At 36.7% G+C, this 18308-nt stretch overlaps 1 pseudogene; it reads right to left on the reverse strand.

Annotated features, from left to right (window-relative positions):
* Positions 1–4794: 4794 nt before the first annotated feature.
* LOC125349913 lies at positions 4795–5494 on the reverse strand (annotated as a pseudogene).
* Positions 5495–18308: the final 12814 nt, after the last annotated feature.

Raw genomic sequence — 18308 nt, forward strand, 5'->3', positions numbered from 1 at the left:
TATATCAAATAAACTGTAATTGTTGTTTTCAAAGAAATTGAGTCTTTGCATGAAGCTCCCAAATAAATAATAAAACAAGGTAGTTGTTATTGTAAGTGTGAAAGTATTATACTACAACAACTAATGAAAGTGTAACCTCATTTTTCCTTGGAATAGAAACATACATCTTGATAAGAAGTAGCATCTAGGTTGAATTCCAACGATAAACAAGAGTGTGTGAGACAAGTAAGAGAAAGCTGGAAGACAGAAATCAAAAACAGAAGGGAAGAAAAAAACATTTGCAGAGTTCTGAAGCAAAGAGAGACATAGGGAAAGGGCAAAGGAGAATCAGAGACAAACAGAAACAGAGGGAGAATAAAAGTGTGGAGTGTGATATTAGAACTTGAATTTATAACAATGAAAACAAGGAGCAAGAAAAATTTTACTTGGGAGTGACATGATTCAATTTACAAAATTGTCTGAGCTTCCAGATGAGATCAGATTGGAGGGATTGCCAGATTGGAAGTCAGAGCTGCTGCAATAAGTCTTGGGAAAGATAATGGTGATTTCTTATGTGGGAGTGTTATGGAAATAGAGTCATGGTTAGATTCTGAAGATATTTACAAGGGAGAGTGTGCTGGACTGGTTTGTGCTGGGTTGAAGGTAGGCAGTTGAGGGAATGGGGTTAGTTCAGGATAATACTCTTAATTCTGACTGGTAAGCTTAGAGGTTTTGTAGTGCTAACTCAGGGGAGAAGCGACTTAAAGGGAACAAAGGCAATGAACTCGTCCAACACGTTGAGTGTGAAATGCTGGTTTGACATCCAAATAAGAGATATGTAGTAGGAGACTGGTGACACTGGGTTACTATCAGGAAAGAGATCTGCATTGGAGTGGTGTGTCTGTATCTGTTTATGTGTGATATAGTAATTAAAGTCACAGATTTGTGAAACTAGGGAGAGAGTGCAGTAAAAAATGTCAAACGTGGCTCTGAAAGTAGGAGGAGAGTTATCAAAGAATGTATGAGACTAGGGATGGAAAATGTGCAGCATAGATAGCAAAGGGACAAATCAGAGGTGCAAATTACTTGAGGGATCCCAGTGGGAAAGGCTTGGGTGACAGGAAGAGCCTCGTGGAAAGCAGGGTGCAGAAAAAAGTTAGGTCAAAATCCTGTTGCTCGATTTTTTGTTCCTGGAATCCTAAAGACAAACAGAGCAGAGCCGTAGGGCCCAACGCTCCACAAATACAGAGCACAGTTTGATTCAGCGAAACAACCCTCCTCAGGGAAAAGTCTAGCGTGTTGGGGGTTTTTAGCCTCCCTTACACTCTCCTGTCTTGCAGGAGAGATGGGAAAACGCGCCCCACCCGGGCAGGCCAAGAAGAGGAAAGGGCCGACGAACTGCCACCCCAGCCCCGCCTTTTGTCGCGGGACCCACAGACAGCCCGGGAGTAAAGTCAGAGCTAAGACTCATTTAATGGCGGCAATGAGCTGTTATTTTACATGGGTCCGAGGGCGGCGGAAGGGGAGGGATACGTGCACCTACTTAGGGACTGTGAATGGACGCCTGACCTGTCTGTCAGGGTGGAGCTCCAAGGGACCTCCCAAAGGGGCGGCCTACATCTACATCACGGCCCTAAGGACCACCTCTGGGTTCATCACCAGCAGCCATCTTGGCGTACACGTGGTCTAAGGTGGGAGGCGGGGCTAGCAGACACGGGGCCCCAGGACTGGAGAAGAAGCAGCACCAGCTAGAACCGCTGGGCGGGTATGCCCCACAGTAGCGCTATGCATTCCTCTTCTCTTGATTGTTTAAGCAGTATCTTGTTTTTCTTTGTTATACCTGTAGGTGAATACTCAGCACTATTCTCTTTGGGAGTACAACATATGTAAGAAGGTTTACTTGTGTACATGCTTATTTAAGTTTGCCATACATGATCATCTTCTATGCTGGATGGCATTAGAGACCATCTCAGTTTACAGTGATGGAAACCAAGGCCCTTATCTGAGGCTTTTGGTCAACTTACAAGCCCCGTTGAAACTTCATCGGAGTCAGATGGTGCTCAAGGTCAAACAAAGTCTCCCTAAAAAGTGGAATATACAGTCATAGAGGATGCTATGTTTCCAAGCAACATTTTAGACATTTTACTTCCTTAGGCTTCTCTTTAACTATTTTTTAACCACAAACAATGTGACCTTCTAATAACTTAAATGCTTTATTAAAAATAATAATGTAGTCCTCCTACTTACTCAGTTTTCAGTTAACCATGCACATTTAATTGGGTACACAAATGTATGATTTTTAAGTAAATCTTCATTATCGTTTTCACAGACTATATGAACTGTGCCTCTTATAAACACAATGGAAAGACAATCTTTGAATAACAAATTTAAGTGTATTGATAAATCATTTAAAAGCAAATGGTAGTGTTGGGAATGTAGCTTAGTGGTAAAGTTCTCATCTAGCATGCATGAAGCCCTGGGTTTGATTTCTTAGTACCACATACACAGGAAAAGCTGGAAATGGCACTGTGGCTCAAGTGGTAGAGTGCTAGCCATGAGCAACAGAAGCTGAGGGACAGTTCCCCTGCCCTGTGTTCAAACCCCAGGACTGGCAAAAAAAGTAAATGATATTTCCTAGCATTCCCCAAACAAATCCTATAATCTTAAAAGAAAGCACATTCTACATGACCAGTAATAAAATATTTTAAAATATTTAAAATATTTGTAGAAGATATTAATTCATGTAACAGTAAAAGTTCATTATGGGTAATATTTCTTATGCTTAATATTTTGGAATGAGGCTTTTAAGTAAAACTAAATTTTTCTCATTGGTTGGTAATAATCATTAACTATAGATGTGTAATGTGCTCCACAAATCCAAACTACCTGTATAACTTAAAAATTTTAGTACTTAGTTTACAAATGCCAAAAAGGGGGAAATAATTTTACTTATGTAATATATGTGAATTATCATGTCAACATGCAAGTATAGAAAAATTTACTGATAAAATAGTTTTTCATCTTTCTTTTTCATATGAGGTTGAAATATGTCATGTATTTTATATTGATATCTTAACTTAGCTTGGACTATATATTTCAGAAGCTTCATAGCATATCTGTAATCTACTCTAATAATAAAAGATGTACAAGTACTTCCATGTTATAACATTCATAGCTATTTACTAAGTCCTTATACATGTGGCAATTACTATGCTGATTCCATGTTTTCCTTATTTCTGCTTCAAACCCCTAGATGCATTTGTCAATCCTACCTTCTACATGGAATTGCAAGAGACTTAAAAGGATTTTGTGGCTTGCCTAAAGCTACAGTCTTAACAAAAGATAGACGAGAAATTTACACACGAGGGTACACAATTATGTTGACATGGGGTTAGCAATTATTTTCTTATTTTGTATGACTTTGCATTTATAATTTTCAGCAAAGATACCAATTTCAGAATAGGGGAAACCAAATTTGTAGGAAAGTGATTGACATGATTTAAAAGTTAGAAAATTGAAACTCTTTTTACATGTGTTATAATTAGAGAATTTATAGAAAAAAAGAGAGGATGAGAGAGGAAAAAAGAAGGAAGGGAAGGAGGGAGGGAGGAAGGATGGAAGGAAGTAAAGTCTGGGAAGGCAAAGGGACAGGGAAGAGTAAAAAAAGGAAGTAGGAAGGAGGGAGGAGAGGCAGTCAGGCAAGAGGAAGGAAGGAAGGAAACTTAAAATATATTACAATGTAATGATTTTGAAGAAAGTAACTTCAGCCCTTCTATCTTTACCAGATAAAATTTAAAAACACAAAGTCCAAACTTGAGTAGTGGTAGGAAGAACAGTATATCCTATATGTGTTTTAATGAAATCATATGGAAGAGAATAACTTGTTATGAAACACTGAATGTTGTTGAATCTCTATATTAGTCAAGTGAGATTTTGATAAAATAAAAGAGGATATAAGGTTGATATTGTGTTGAAAGTTTAGGAAATTCACCAATAAAGATACTATGTCCCTCTAGTGATTCAGTGGAACTCTGTACTGAATACCCTAACACTACAATTTCCTTTCTTCCCTCCCACACTGATATTTGCCAAATTTTTATTTGCATCCACTTGCTAATCTCATTGTCTCTACAGCCTGCAGCTTAGATCTCTTTTTCTAAATTCCACGTGATATTTTTTCTCATTAACAATTCTATCTAGATCTCATCAACTCCCAGAAGTTTCTCAAACCACAAAAGAGAAAATACAGTATCCTCTGTGGAGGGGGAAATGATATGGATATTTTATGTAAATGTTTGTATTCCGTGGATTAAGTAATGTCTAGGGTAAATATATAACCTAGGTCTGGTTTATTTTCCAGCCACTTTTCCACCTCAGCCTCCACATAACTGCTTCTGTATTACTCAAGTTTGCATCCTTTTTCCTAAGCATATTCACATCTTTTCTTTTACTTGTGAGTTTGAAAAAAAAGCCTCAGGCAAAGAATATTCGTATATTAATGTTTACAAGCAGCTGACAAATAAAAGAATTGATAGAGGCCAAGGAAGTACTTTATTTCCATTCCTAGAAGAAATCTTAGCTAATTAGCTGAATGAAGGGCATGTCTTAGTTGTTTATGGGATTAATATTACAGCAATCTTTCTTGCCTCAGTTTCCTCATCTGAAGTAATGGCATTTATCAGGCAGAGTTATTGTTTTTAAATTCACATAAAGTTTATTCAGTCAAGTTAATGAAAACATTTGGAGTTAGTATATGGCAGTGGGAATTTAACTTCTGTTGTAAATGATACAGTATTTGGTGTTTCCATTATCATCCAACTATGTTGCAGAAAGAGCAATAGCATTAAACCATAGTTCATCAGAGTCATGCTCCATAAACTTCTTACAAACTTTTGTGGCATCTTCTAATAACATTTCATTACTAATTTTCCCATGGTCAATTGGAAATGGCTTCTGCCCATCTAATTCATAGAGATGCCTATCTACATAAACTAATGTAATAAAATGAAGAGTTCCTCATCTAGGCTTGGTGCCTCAGTCTGACCTTCATGAGCATGGGTCTCATGAGTAACTCCAGGAGTGTCATGGTTCTCCAGGCATCTGGATTGCTCTTTAGGGCTCATGGACACAGACTCCTCCAGAAACTTTTTCAACACTGATCCAGATTCAAAGTTCATCTTGTCCTCGTTGTTTGCAATAGTAGAGATTAGTCCAATTGTTCTACAGGCATTGCTGATAGTTTGCTTCGTGAAATACACTGATGAAGTAACATCCTGACCCTGAGACTATTTTCTTCCTCCTCTTTGTGACTCCTCCATACTTTTCTGTAGTAGGGAAGAGAAATAACACTGTACACACTGGTCTTCATACCACACTAAGAAGTTCGGGATCCATCCTGTAAACATCAACATGTTACAAGTTAGGATATAGACCTGATTTTTGAGAAACTTTTTGGTGACCTCAGGATTGTCCTTCAGCAACACCCAGCACTGACATTCCATGGCTGCTCTGCCCAGCCCCTCGCTGCCTCTGGCAGAGTTGCTTTATATATGTATTTCATTTTTCATTTTTTTTATTGTCAAACTGATATACAGAGCAGTTACAGTTTCATATGTTAGGCATTGGATACATTTCTTGTACTTTTTGTTACCTCCTCCCTCATTCCCCCCTCTCTCCTTCCCTTTTCCCTTTCCCCCCATGAGGTGTTCAGTAGATTTACACTGAACAGTTTTGCAAGTATTGCTTTTGTAATCTTTTGTGTTTTTTACCCTGTGTCTCTCGATTTTGGCATTCCCTTTAAGTTTCCTAGTTCTAATACCTGTATACACAGTTTCCAATGTACTCAGATAAGATACAGAGATATTGCAGGTACAACCACAGAAAGGGGACACAAGAGGATCAACAATAGAGGCTACGGTTTCACATCGCATGTTGAAAGTAATTACAACAGTGGTATAACAGTCGTTTCCATAACATGGAGTTCATTTCACTTAGCATCATCTTTTGTGTTCATAAGGGTATAGCTATTGGGCTCTTGTGATCCTTTGCTGTGACTAGCCTACACCTATACTAATTATTCCCCATGAGGGAAACCACAGAGTCCATGTTTCTTTGGGTCTGGCTCACTTCACTTAGTATAATTTTTTCCAAATCCTTCTATTTCCTTACAAATGGGGCAATGTCATTCTTTCTGATAGAGGCATAAAATTCCATTGTGTATATGTACCACATTTTCCTGATCCATTCGTCCACTGAGGGGCATCTGGGTTGGTTCCAAATTCTAGCTATGACAAATTGTGCTGTGATGAACGTTGTTGTGCTGGTGGCTTTAGTGTGTTCTTGTTTGTGGTCTTTTGGGTAGATGCCCAAAAGTGGGGCTGCTGGGTCATAGGGGAGCTCTATGCTTAGCCTTCTGAGGAATCTCCATACAGATTTCCAGAGTGGCTGAACCAGTTTACATTCCCACCAACAATGAACTAGGGTTCCCTTTTGGCCACATCCCCTCCAACATTTGTCATTGTTAGTTTTCTTGATATATGACATTCTTACTGGGGTGAGATGGAATCTCAATGTTGTTTTGATTTGCATTTCTTTTATGGCCAGTGATGTAGAGCACTTTTTCATATGTCTCTTGGTTATTCTCATTTCCTCATCAAAGAAGTCTCTTTTTAAGTCTTTAGCCCACTTTTTGAGGGGGCTATTGGTTCTTTTTGGTTTTGTTTTGGAGGAATGTAATTTTTTAGTCCTGCATATATTTTAGATATGAGGCCTTTGTCTGTTGTATGGCCAGTAAAGATCTTCTCCAAAACTGTGGGCTTTCTGTTTATCATGCAAGCTATGTCCTTTGCCCTGCAGAAGCTTTGCAGTTTGTTGCAGTCTCATTTGTCCATCCTTTCTTTGATTTGTCACATTTCTCGGTCTTTGTTAAGGAAGTTCCGTCCTGTGCCAAGGAGCCCAAATGTTTCTCCTACTCCTTCCTTTAGTGTTTTTAGGGTATCTGTTTTAATTTTGAGGTCTTTGATCCACTTGGAGTTGATTTTGGTGCAGGGTGATATATAAGGATCTAGTTTTAGTTTGTTGTATGTTTTGAACCAGTTTTGCCAGCACCATTTGTTAAAGAGGCTGTCTTTCTTCCATCATATTTTTTTAGCTCCTTTATCAAAGATTAAGTAGGCAGAGTTCTGTGGGTTCATTTCTGGGTCTTCAATTCTGTTCCATTGGTCTTCAGGCCTGTTCCGGTGCCAATACCAAGCTCTTTTTATTACCCATTTATGGGGTAAAAGCCCTGGAAAAACTGGGATTCCAGGGAACACTCCTGAATATAATAAAGGCAGTCTATGACAAACCAACAGCAAGCATAATTCTAAATGGTGAAAAACTAAAGCCATTCCCTTTAAAATCAGGAGCAAGACAGGGATGTCTGCTCTCTCCCCTTCTCTTCAACATAGTACTAGAATTCCTTGCCAGAGCAATTAGTCAAGAAAAAAATATAAAGGGGATCCAAATAGGAAAAGATGAAGTTAAACATTCTCTCTTCGCAGATGACATGATCCTATACCTAAAGAACCCCATTGACTCTACTCCCAAGCTACTAGAGCTGATCCAAAACTTTGGCAAAGTTGCAGGATATAAAATACACCCTCAAAAATCAATAGCATTTCTACATGCTAATGACCCAAACGCTGAGGCTGAAATCAGGAAAGCAACTCCTTTTGCAATAGCCTCAAAAAGCATAAAATACCTAAGAATAACCTTAACCAAAGAAGTGAAAGACCTCTATGATGAGAACTTTAAAAACATGAAAAATGAAATTAAGGCAGAACTAAGGAAATGGATAAACCTCCCATGCTCCTGGATTGGGAGGATTAATATAATCAAAATGGCAATATTGCCAAAGGCTATCTACAAATTCAATGCAATACCCATTAATATCCCAACCAGTTTTTTAATGAAATAGAGGAAGCAATCCAGAAATTTATATGGAACAATAAAAGACCCAGAATAGCAAAAACAATCCTAAGCAGAAAGAACAGTGCTGGAGGAATTAAAATACACAACTTCAAGCTGTATTATAAAGCCATTGTATTTCATTTTTCAAGTTTTAGTCAGTTCCTATATTAACATAACAGTTTTACCTGCCTTCTAAGCACAAAGTGGCAGTATTCATTTTTTGATCAATGAATTTGAGAAGCAAGAAGTATGCCATTGATATATTAAATGTAATATATAAATAAAAACATTTCTGTTCTTCAAGAGATACATGTTAGCCTAAAAAATATAAACAATATCAAGTGTTAATATTAAGAACACTTTAATAGTAGGAGAAAGTACCGAACACAGTAGAGGTAGAAAAGGTAGAATTATTTGGAGCATGAGAAAATCATTCAGAAAAAATCAGTTTATATTAAGAAGGTAACACTTAAGCTATAGTGGAAGAACACGGAATAAGTTATCCTAGATATTTGTTAATATTTTCATTCATTCGCTTCTTCATTCCTAAGGTATGCATATTTCCTTGTCTTCACAGTACTGCAGTCAAAGTGGAAGAGAGGAAACTGTGTTCACAGAAATGCTCTTAACAGAACTCTATTTAACTGACTTGGCATATTCACCAATGCTATCAATTTGTTTTGCGAAACAACCCAGGACTCAGAGACTCAGAGAAAGCTCAAAACCAGTAGGCCTTCACTCCATTAAGCCTACAGACTTCTCTCATTGGATTAGTTGCATGCCTGCCAATAATTACTTGTATTTATTTTCAAAGTATTTATGCCAGTTGACTCATTATTGTAACCATGTAACATGATTAAACATTGCGTACACAATTCAGTGAAATTGAATATAAAATGAAAAAATTGTTTCTCTAAAAGAAGTTAACTATTTTGGAAAGACTCAATAAAATAGGTAGAGGGCACATAGGAAAAAGACTCAGAACATTCTCCATTCAGATTGATTTGCAAATGCCTTAAGTTTTCCATCCACTTTAAAGAAAATAAAACTAGAAGTTACAGATAGTACACTATACTATGCTTCAGAAAGGCACCATGGATTATCAATGAGTTTGTATTTTTAGTTAAGCCTCATTGTCCTACATCAAAAGATTGTAAAGTGACTGTGTTCGTTTACAATAAGTGTTTAAAAAGTGGAGATATTTTGTGGTTCTCTGATTCAAATCCAAGAAATATGTTCTGTTAAGACACAGAAAGTAATTTGGATCTGATAAATCAAGAGTGGGAAGGCATGATCATTTCTGTGAAATGAGAATGACCCAAGCAGAGGAAGGAAGTGATAAAAGTACAATAGGATCAAGTGTTAAGAGGATTGAGGAAATGGTGATGAAAAAAATCACCATTTTTGCAATCTGAAGGGAGCATCTGCAAGGTGGGTAGAGAAAGGAATATCTTTAAAAAGGAGTATATAATTATATATTATATATCAATTGCAATATATGTTATTATATATGTTAGAAACTAGCTTACCTTAATTCTAGTAGGGTTTATGGAGTTAGCAATGGTGAGAGAATCAGCAAAGAAAACCACAGAACACAATCTTCTCAACCACACTCTATTGGCATATACATGTATTTGTATTCCTCAAAACAAATGAAATAGGGATGAAAAGAGAGGCACAAGAGACTAATAGAAATTCTATTCAGCTGGATTATAGAGTGTGAGGATACACAGGGCAAGTCATTGGAGTGGGGAGGCCCAACTGTGACCTTAAAAATATTGATGATCCATGATTTTTGAGCTTTACCTTGAAGAATTTTTAGTTAATAGGTCATATTACAAGATTTGAAGTAATATAAGTAGCTATCAAATGGGGAGAAATGGAAAATAGATGTTTATTAGATTGAAGTATTAAATTGAAGGTATTTAATAGGCACTAGAGATATTCATGATGATTTTGTGACAAGAATATTCCAACGTGATATATGTATAGTTGAAATCTTGGAAGTCAAAAGTAGTGGGAGAGGGCATTTATAATCTAGTTTTAGTTCAAAATATTATATAAATAGTGGGTTTTGTGTGGTGACATATGCCTGTAGCCCTTAGTACTACAGTGTTAGAGGTAGGAGGATGATAGTCTGAGGCTAGCCCAGGCAAACAAGCCCCTGTCTGAAAAACAAACTAAATACAAAAATGACTGAGAGCATGACTCAAGTGGTAGCAAGCTAACCCTAAGAAGCATGAGGCCCTGACTTTAGTCACCATTATCAAGAAGGAGGGAAGGAGGGCAGAAAGAAGAGAAAAAGAGAGAATGGGGGAGAGAAGGAAGGAAGCAAGGAAGCATGCAAAAGGATGCATTAGATGGCAATGACATTTGTACAGCTGTGAAACCTTAATATAAAACAGATTGATTGGATATCATAGAGATAATGAATTCCCATCTGAGAGCACTGTGCTGTCACAAGACCAATTAATTACAAAATCCTGTGAACAATTGTGCACAGAAAGTAGGCTCAGGAAAGTGAGCATTGAAATCAGAGACTATTTGGTTCTCAAAATATATACAGCAATTGCACCATAAAGAGTACAGCAGATCTCCTGAAGAAAGTAAATAGAATATAAAGCAAAGAAAAGATAACAAGTTAGGAAAGTGTTCTCTGGTTGGAGTATTGGTGCATTTGTACAAATGAAACAGGCAAAAATGAGATTAATAAAACAAAATCCATTAAATTAGGAGAAAGGGGAATATACAAAATGTTTGTTGCTCCTTAGTTAAAATATGCCATATGACTTTTGTAATGCATAGGCCATAGGTGTCTAGGATTGAAGTCACAGTTCAGGGAATGCCTGGATCCTTAACTAGAGACTAAAGACTACAGTGGGATCAGGCATGAAGGTGGGGTGAGGAGATGGTGATGGAAAAATGACTCCATTTTTGCCACTTCAAGAGGCAGATAAATATGGATATAAAAAGAGAAACAGCTAAAAGAAGAAAAGACTGGGAGGTCATATATTTAATATTAAAGATCTTAATATTGTCCTATAGGAAATGCAAGGTGTAAACATATATTAATATATAACATTATTTATAATTTTAGGGTATACATTATGCATCATTTATATCATTAACCATATGTAATATACATGTTATTATATGTTGCTTACTTTAATCCTAGTAGAGTATAAGGAGTTAGCAATGCTGTGAGAATCAGCCAAGAAAATTACTGAACATAAAGCTTTTCAACCACAGTGTGGTGGCGTACACCTGCCAGTGGTTTACCAAAAACTCAGTATCCAAACTTGCACAGGACTTATAAGGCTCAAGAAAATGCAAGTTTACCTTTTCTTTCCTTTTATTTTTACTATCATACTTTAGCTTTTTGTTTATTGTCCAATGGAAAGAGAAACAAGGAAGTACAGTTATGGCCTAAATTTCTGCCATTGTACTTACACCAGGTAGACCTGTGGAGGAGATTTATGCCCACAATCATCATGGATTCTCTATATTGTCATCAGGTGAAAAGATCAAGAGACCATGCCAACAAATGAAACAGTAATGGCAGGATCCAACATTAACAAAAGATTTTTGTCCAGATTCTAAATATGAGATGAAGATCAAGGTATGAGAGGTGGTAGTATGGTGAGTCCAAGTTTAAACAGATTCTGTTTTTATAGTCTGGAGAATATCTATAGACAGTTATACCTATAAGTCCAAAATTAATGGGAGATGTCTGGGAGGAGATAAAGATTTTATTAGGCATGTAGATGGATGAGATTCCCCAGGGATAACTGCAACATGAGAACAAAATCAAGCAGAGAGCCAAGAAACATAGAAATTAAGGAGGAAGCCAGAGAGAAGTGAGGAAGATGAGAAAGAGTGTTAACTCAAATTGGAGGGAAGTAGCAAAGATGAGCTCAGACCAGACAGAGCAGACAGGCATTCTAAGAAAAGGGATACTGAAGTATCATCAGCTGTTATAGAGTGGACAAGAAAGATGAAGACTGAAAAATATCTGATACATTCATTGTGAATGAGATATTTCAAATTATAATACCAACAGTTGTCCACAGTGTAAGAATATACAGTGTATGCAAAGGAACAAAGTCCTCTAACAGAGAAATTGCTTTTGCACTTATATGGTCAGCCATTTCATTCTAGGCCATTCTGTTTGTGCTGGTCCTAGGGCTTGAACTCTGGACCTGGGCACTGTCTCTGAGCTAGTGCTATACTACTTGAGCCATAACTAAACTTCTAGCTTCTTGTGGTTAGAGATAAGAGTCCCATGGACTTTCCTGTTCAAGCTGCTTTTGAACTGAGATCTTCAGGTCACAGCATCCCGAGTAGCTAGGATTATAGTTGTGAGCCACCAATGCCTGCCTTCTAGGTCATTTTCTAAGAAACCAACACTTATGAATGTTCATGGCAGTATTGTTAAAGACAGCAACTGTATTATAGTAATTAAAAGCACTTACTCTAGAGCCCCACAACTTTCTGCCTCAGTAAATTTGGACAAGTTGCTTAACATTTCTTCTACTACAGTTTTTTTTTTAATATTGGAACCAGTAAAAATACCACCATTATTAATAAAGTTGGGGGGCTAATTTTTACAAAAAGTGCTATAACATCTTTATAGTACTTTATGTTTATCACATACTGAAAGTACATTGAATGTTGGCCTAATTAATACAGATACAGATCATCAAAATAAGCAGTGATACAGTTGTGTAAAGGAGCTTATTGCTGGGCACCAGTGGCTCACACCTGTAATTCTATCTACTTGGGAGGCTAAGATCTGAGGATTGTGATTGGAAGCCAGCCTGGGCAGGAAAGTCCATGAAACTCTTCTCTCCAATCAACTACTTTGAGTTGTGGAGTGCTAGCCATGAGCAAAAGAAGCTCAAGGACAGTGCCCAGGCCCAGAGTGTAAGACTCAGGTCTGGGAAAAAAAAAAAAGAACTTATTGTTGTATTATGATATCACACCAACAGTAAACATTATTACTTTACTATGAAAGATGGAAAGGTATTAATAGTTTAAATTAGAAAAATGTATAAACCATAATAAACACTAAGTAAACAGGCAAGTAAAACAATGTACCTAGAAATGCTGAATGTGCATGACAATATTTAGAAAGGTATTTTCCTTTATAAAACCTGATTGGATTATATATTTATATAATTTTTTCTTTTCACATATTTATAAATTATATAATATATATTATAACTATGTATGCATACATAATTACAATATTTATTTATCAAATGGAGGTTTCTACTACATGAGGGCTGTTATTATGATTAAATTTTCTCCAGGCCTAATAGATGTTCAGCACCAGCACTCTTCAGAGTAGTCAGCAGATAAAAGTAAGCCAAAGTGAAAAGCATTCTAGAAAGAGTTTGGTGAAGACCTCAGTACCACAAGGAATTATCCATAGGAATTGCCTCAGGACCACATAGAAGATAGGATTCAGATGACATACAGACAACCTAGGTAGCCAAGATAAGTAAAAATACACTGTTGAAAACAGTTTCTTCTTACCTGTCATTTATGATATAGACTTGTTTTGAATCTATTCTACAAACCCACCTGGTTTATCTCTTATTGAGTATAAATTATAATAAACTCCAGCCTGTTTATAGATTACATCAATACTAATCATCTTAAATATCTAATATTTGAGCAACTAATGTGAGCAGCATAACTTGGTGATTTCAATAGTTAGATCACAAGGTCACTTCTAAACAAGTTGTAACACCAAATCAGAAGAATTTGAAAATAATGATTCCTACAATCCACTTTTTAAAGGGTTTTAAATGTTAACACAGCTTTTTTTTTTTGCCAGTCCTGGGGCTTGAACTCAGGGCCTGAGACTGTCCCTGGCTTCTTTTTGCTCAAGGCTAGCACTCTGCCACTTGAGCCATAGCACCACTTCTGGCTTTTTCAATGTATGTGGTGCTGAGGAATTGAACCCAGGGCTTCATGTATACGGGACGAGCACTTTACCACTAGGCCGTATTCCCAGCCCCATTAACACAGCTTTAAAGAGGGAATATATTTTTCATTGATTCAGAATAAAATACATTTTAAATTCAGATGTCTTTTCTTTCAAGTCAATAGCCCGTGCCAGTTGCTTAAAATTTTAGACTGAAATAGTGAGCCTGCTCAGGTGACCTAAGCTTTCTAGATTTTTAAGTTTCCTCAGAGGATAAAAACACGGTCATGTTGTCTAAATAGACAAGTCTAGCCATTTTCAAAGTTCAAGAGCACAAAAGAAGGAATTACAGCTACATCTGTGATTTGCCCCAACTCCCTGAATAAGCCCCTGAAAATAAGCTTCCCTGCTCTCTTTCTTCAGCCTGTCACCCATCCTCTCTATCCTAGTCTATAGACAAACAGCTCTCCAATCTAATTCTTATCAAGATGGAAGCAAGGCCAGACCTGCTCTTCTAGATAAAATGCTTTGGGCTTCTAACTGCCAGCCTGCTTATCTTTCATCTTGCAGTGTTAACCATAACCCCTTTCCTGACCTGCTCTACTTCTTGTTTTCAGATGAGCAGAAAGGACTGGGGGAAAAAGCACTGTCAAATGGACAAGTTCACTCTCCTGTTCCTCTGTGTTCTTTTTCAAGTCTGATCAGTCCTCTTCACCTTCACACACACACACACACACACACACACACACACACACACACACATCTTTCTAAAATTATCAGAAATAGCATCGTATGCACTACAGATATTTTGACATATTTCAAATTTGTTTCCCTTTTTACTTCTTCTCTGTATAACTCTGTATAGCTTTTCATAAATATTTTCAACTTTCCATGTATATTTCCCTCCCTCAGAGAGAGTGTGTTAGATGTTCTAAGGGAAAAAAAAAATGTAGGTTTTCTAACATTATTCTCCCCATCCCAGCCATTTTTCTTCCTAGATCCTAATAAGGTAAATAATTTTCTCATTGGCCTTTTGGTATGGTTTGCCTGAAATATTGTATTCTCAAAAAAACAAAGCATCATACTTCAGGCTGTCTCCTGAGCAGTTGAAAGTTAATGCTCAATAGATCTTAGGCAGTCAGGTAATATAACTGATTGGTTGGGGCTGGCTTGCTGTATGAGCTTCATAATCCTTTGATCTTTGCCCTCTATACATGAAGTGGAAAACAGAAAGTAAATTGGTCTCCTTTTGTTCTTGAGAATCTTGCAAGTGCAAGTCTCTTAAATTTTGAAATGATTCAATTTATTAAATTTGAACACTGTGTGCAATTACATGGGTCCTGATGTAAACACAATGTTCTAGTTTATGACACCTTTACCCCACACAACTGTAGGTACCTGAACCTGGTTGTCCTTGAAAACATGGGAGTCTTTCCAACTGGAGCTCCTTGGAAGAAAATCATTCTACAAAAACAAGATATTTGTTTGGTTTTTAATTACTACTCTTTGGCATTGGAACTTAATTGTACATGACACAAAGAAAATTATAGATTTCCCAATATGGCTCAGGTAATCCATTCTATTTTCTTAGTTTGGAAAAAAATTGAATCTTAAAATTATTCTACTGCTTTTTAATTTTCCTCTTGGAAATTAAGAATCTGATTGACCTTTGGCAGCCAATTGTTAAACTGTGCAAGTATTATCACCATTCGGAAAATAGTAGTGCTGAATTGAGTTCATAAATATGTATTATAGAAAATAATGGATAAAAAATAAATACCTTCCTTTAAAGAAATAATTGTATTCCTGGATAATAATGTATGCAAAGTATATTTTCTCTTACTGTAGCATTTTTGTAGTACTAATTATTCTATGTTCAAGATACCACATTCTTGAAAAACACAAAACCATCCATATCATAGTTCATGTCTCCTTGTATCCATAAGGTTTTATTTTATTATCAAGACAATTGGTTTTCAAATATTAATTTCCTTAGAGGAGGCTCACACTTAACAAATTATGTTATTTTATTTCTAATCTCTTCTGCAAAGTTTTACAAGCAAGTAACTTTCCTTCCCTTTTCCTTTCCTCTGGTAATTAAAGATGGAACATGAAGCCTCTATCATACAAAATGAATGCTGTAGCACTGAACTCTACCCTCAGTCCATAGCGATGTTTGAAATCTTGTTTGATTTCTAATAAGTATGACTTTTCCATGACTCTCAGCTCAGTCTTGTAACTCTCAAGGGTCTTTGAGCTTTTTGTACTTTTTGTCAAGGAATGAGGATCTTTAGTAACTTATTACTTCTGAATATTCTCCTTCCATTTCCTGTGCTCATGAGAGTTTGTCCACATTTTTCATATGATAGTGGTCCAAATTTTTCATTTATTCTAAGAAACATGTTCATTAGACATTGGGTTTCTTTGTTTTTAAACAGGTTTCAGTGAAATGAAATTATTTGCTGGCAAATGACTGAATTTTTTCAAGGCCCTTGGAAACTCTGGTAGTATGGATTTAAGTAGAGTAGTAAGTTTGGATCAAACTGTGTGATGATGCATAAATTTCACATTTTAAATCTTTACATAAATGTTTCTTAAAAATCTCCCTCTACTACAAAACTAAGGGTAAATGAAATTGAAAATCTGGATAAATTGTACCAAATTTATAAATAAAAGGTGAACTACTTAAACACAAAATAACATGATAAATCTTAACATCATTATGCTGAGTGAAGAAAATATAGGCAAAAAAAGAATAAATACCTTGTTATTCCACTTATAAATTTTAGAAAATGAGAACTAGTCTGTAGTTATCATTTGGATTAGCCACTAGATGGTAGACCCAATCATGAAAAGTTAGTTGGACTATAATTGCTATACCTTCCTAACCCATTGAAGGACTCCTAGTTTGGTGGTGCTATTGGGAGGCAGTAGGTACTGGGCCTGTTTAGAGGAAGCAGTTGCCTGTGCCTGTCTTCGAATGGTGTCCTATACCTGTGTTCCTCTCTGTCAGCATCAGCAGCCATTAAATGAGTATCTCTGCTTTACTGTAGCCTCTTAGCCATTCTGCTCTTCCTCAACATAGGCCCACAGCAATGAAGACAAGGACTTAGTGACTAAAAGCTCTCAGACCATGAATCAAAATGGTTTCTCTCTCAGGTACTTGTCACTGTTACAAAAAACTAGCACAATAATGCTAAAAACAACACTAATGATTGCTTCAGGATGAACCCTGTAGGGGTGGAGAGTTGGAAGAGATTATCATTACAAAGGAACATGAAGAAATTTTGAGGGTGATGAATAGCTTCATGATTGCAATTTTGGGTATATATCAAAACCTTAGACTACACACTTATTGTATGCCATCTGATCTCAATAAAGTTTAAAAAAGGCTTAATAAGCTCATCAATTCATTACCCCCACATAAGCCATAAAATGAACATTTAAAAAGGGAGACAATGGGCAGTTAAAAATCCTTTACACAGACTTCTCTAGAGTGAGGACTGACATTCATCCAATGGACTTGGCAAGCAGAAGCTGCTGAACTACCTGAAGAGGTGGAGGCGAAAACGTCAGAGGCTGGAAGGCAGCTGCACGCAGAAGAGTTGATGCAGAAAGCTCAAGCCACTCGTTTTAAAAACTGCGAAATAAAAACTGCAGAAATGAGAAGTGGCTAGAGGGCACAGTGAATGAATGAAAGGTTTTTGTTGTTGTTTGTTTGTTTGGTATATTTGTTTCAAACTCAGAAAAATAACTTTAAAAAATGAAGAAAAACCCACGGATTCTAAAGATGAAAGAGACTGCTAAGGAAGCTGTAAGGAATGAGTTAAGGTACAAGCACAAGTGAAAGCACTGGATAGGAGAAATCCGTAATCGATGATTCCTGTCCCTCTTCCTGAAAGAATGGTTTCTAGAGCACCTATGTGGGTTATTTTAAACTCTAAGGAAAACCAGAAGTGAAACATAATTCTCTTGCCAGCATAACTGTTGGAAAAAAACCAGAAACTGACCTTTCTTAAAACTGCCCTCTTCTCCCTAACTGTTAGTACGGGCTCTTGACTCAGTTTCTCAATACATCGTCTCACCTGTCTGCCAGGACCAACTGATTCCTGAGCAAGAAACAATAACAAAAATTGTTCTGTCTCCCAGTGGGTCAGATGAAACTTAGTAATAAATAAGAACAATGTATATTACATGTTTTAGACAGTCTCTGCCTAGCAATACATAGGATCTAGATTTTGTGGATTACGTCTATCAACTATTATCCATTTAGTAAGGCAAAAGAAATATGTTTATGATAAATTTTCAGGCTGATCACACAAACCTAATTAATAAGATCTGTCCAAGCGGAGATGTCTGAGGAGGACCACGTTAGGCACAGAAAGAATGACAGCTGAGATGTATGCATGCTTGTTAGACCAAACACAGCACTGTCTGGACAGAGAAA

This window comes from Perognathus longimembris, chromosome 4 (assembly GCF_023159225.1).
Source record: "Perognathus longimembris pacificus isolate PPM17 chromosome 4, ASM2315922v1, whole genome shotgun sequence".
NCBI classification, from domain to species: Eukaryota; Metazoa; Chordata; class Mammalia; order Rodentia; family Heteromyidae; genus Perognathus; species Perognathus longimembris.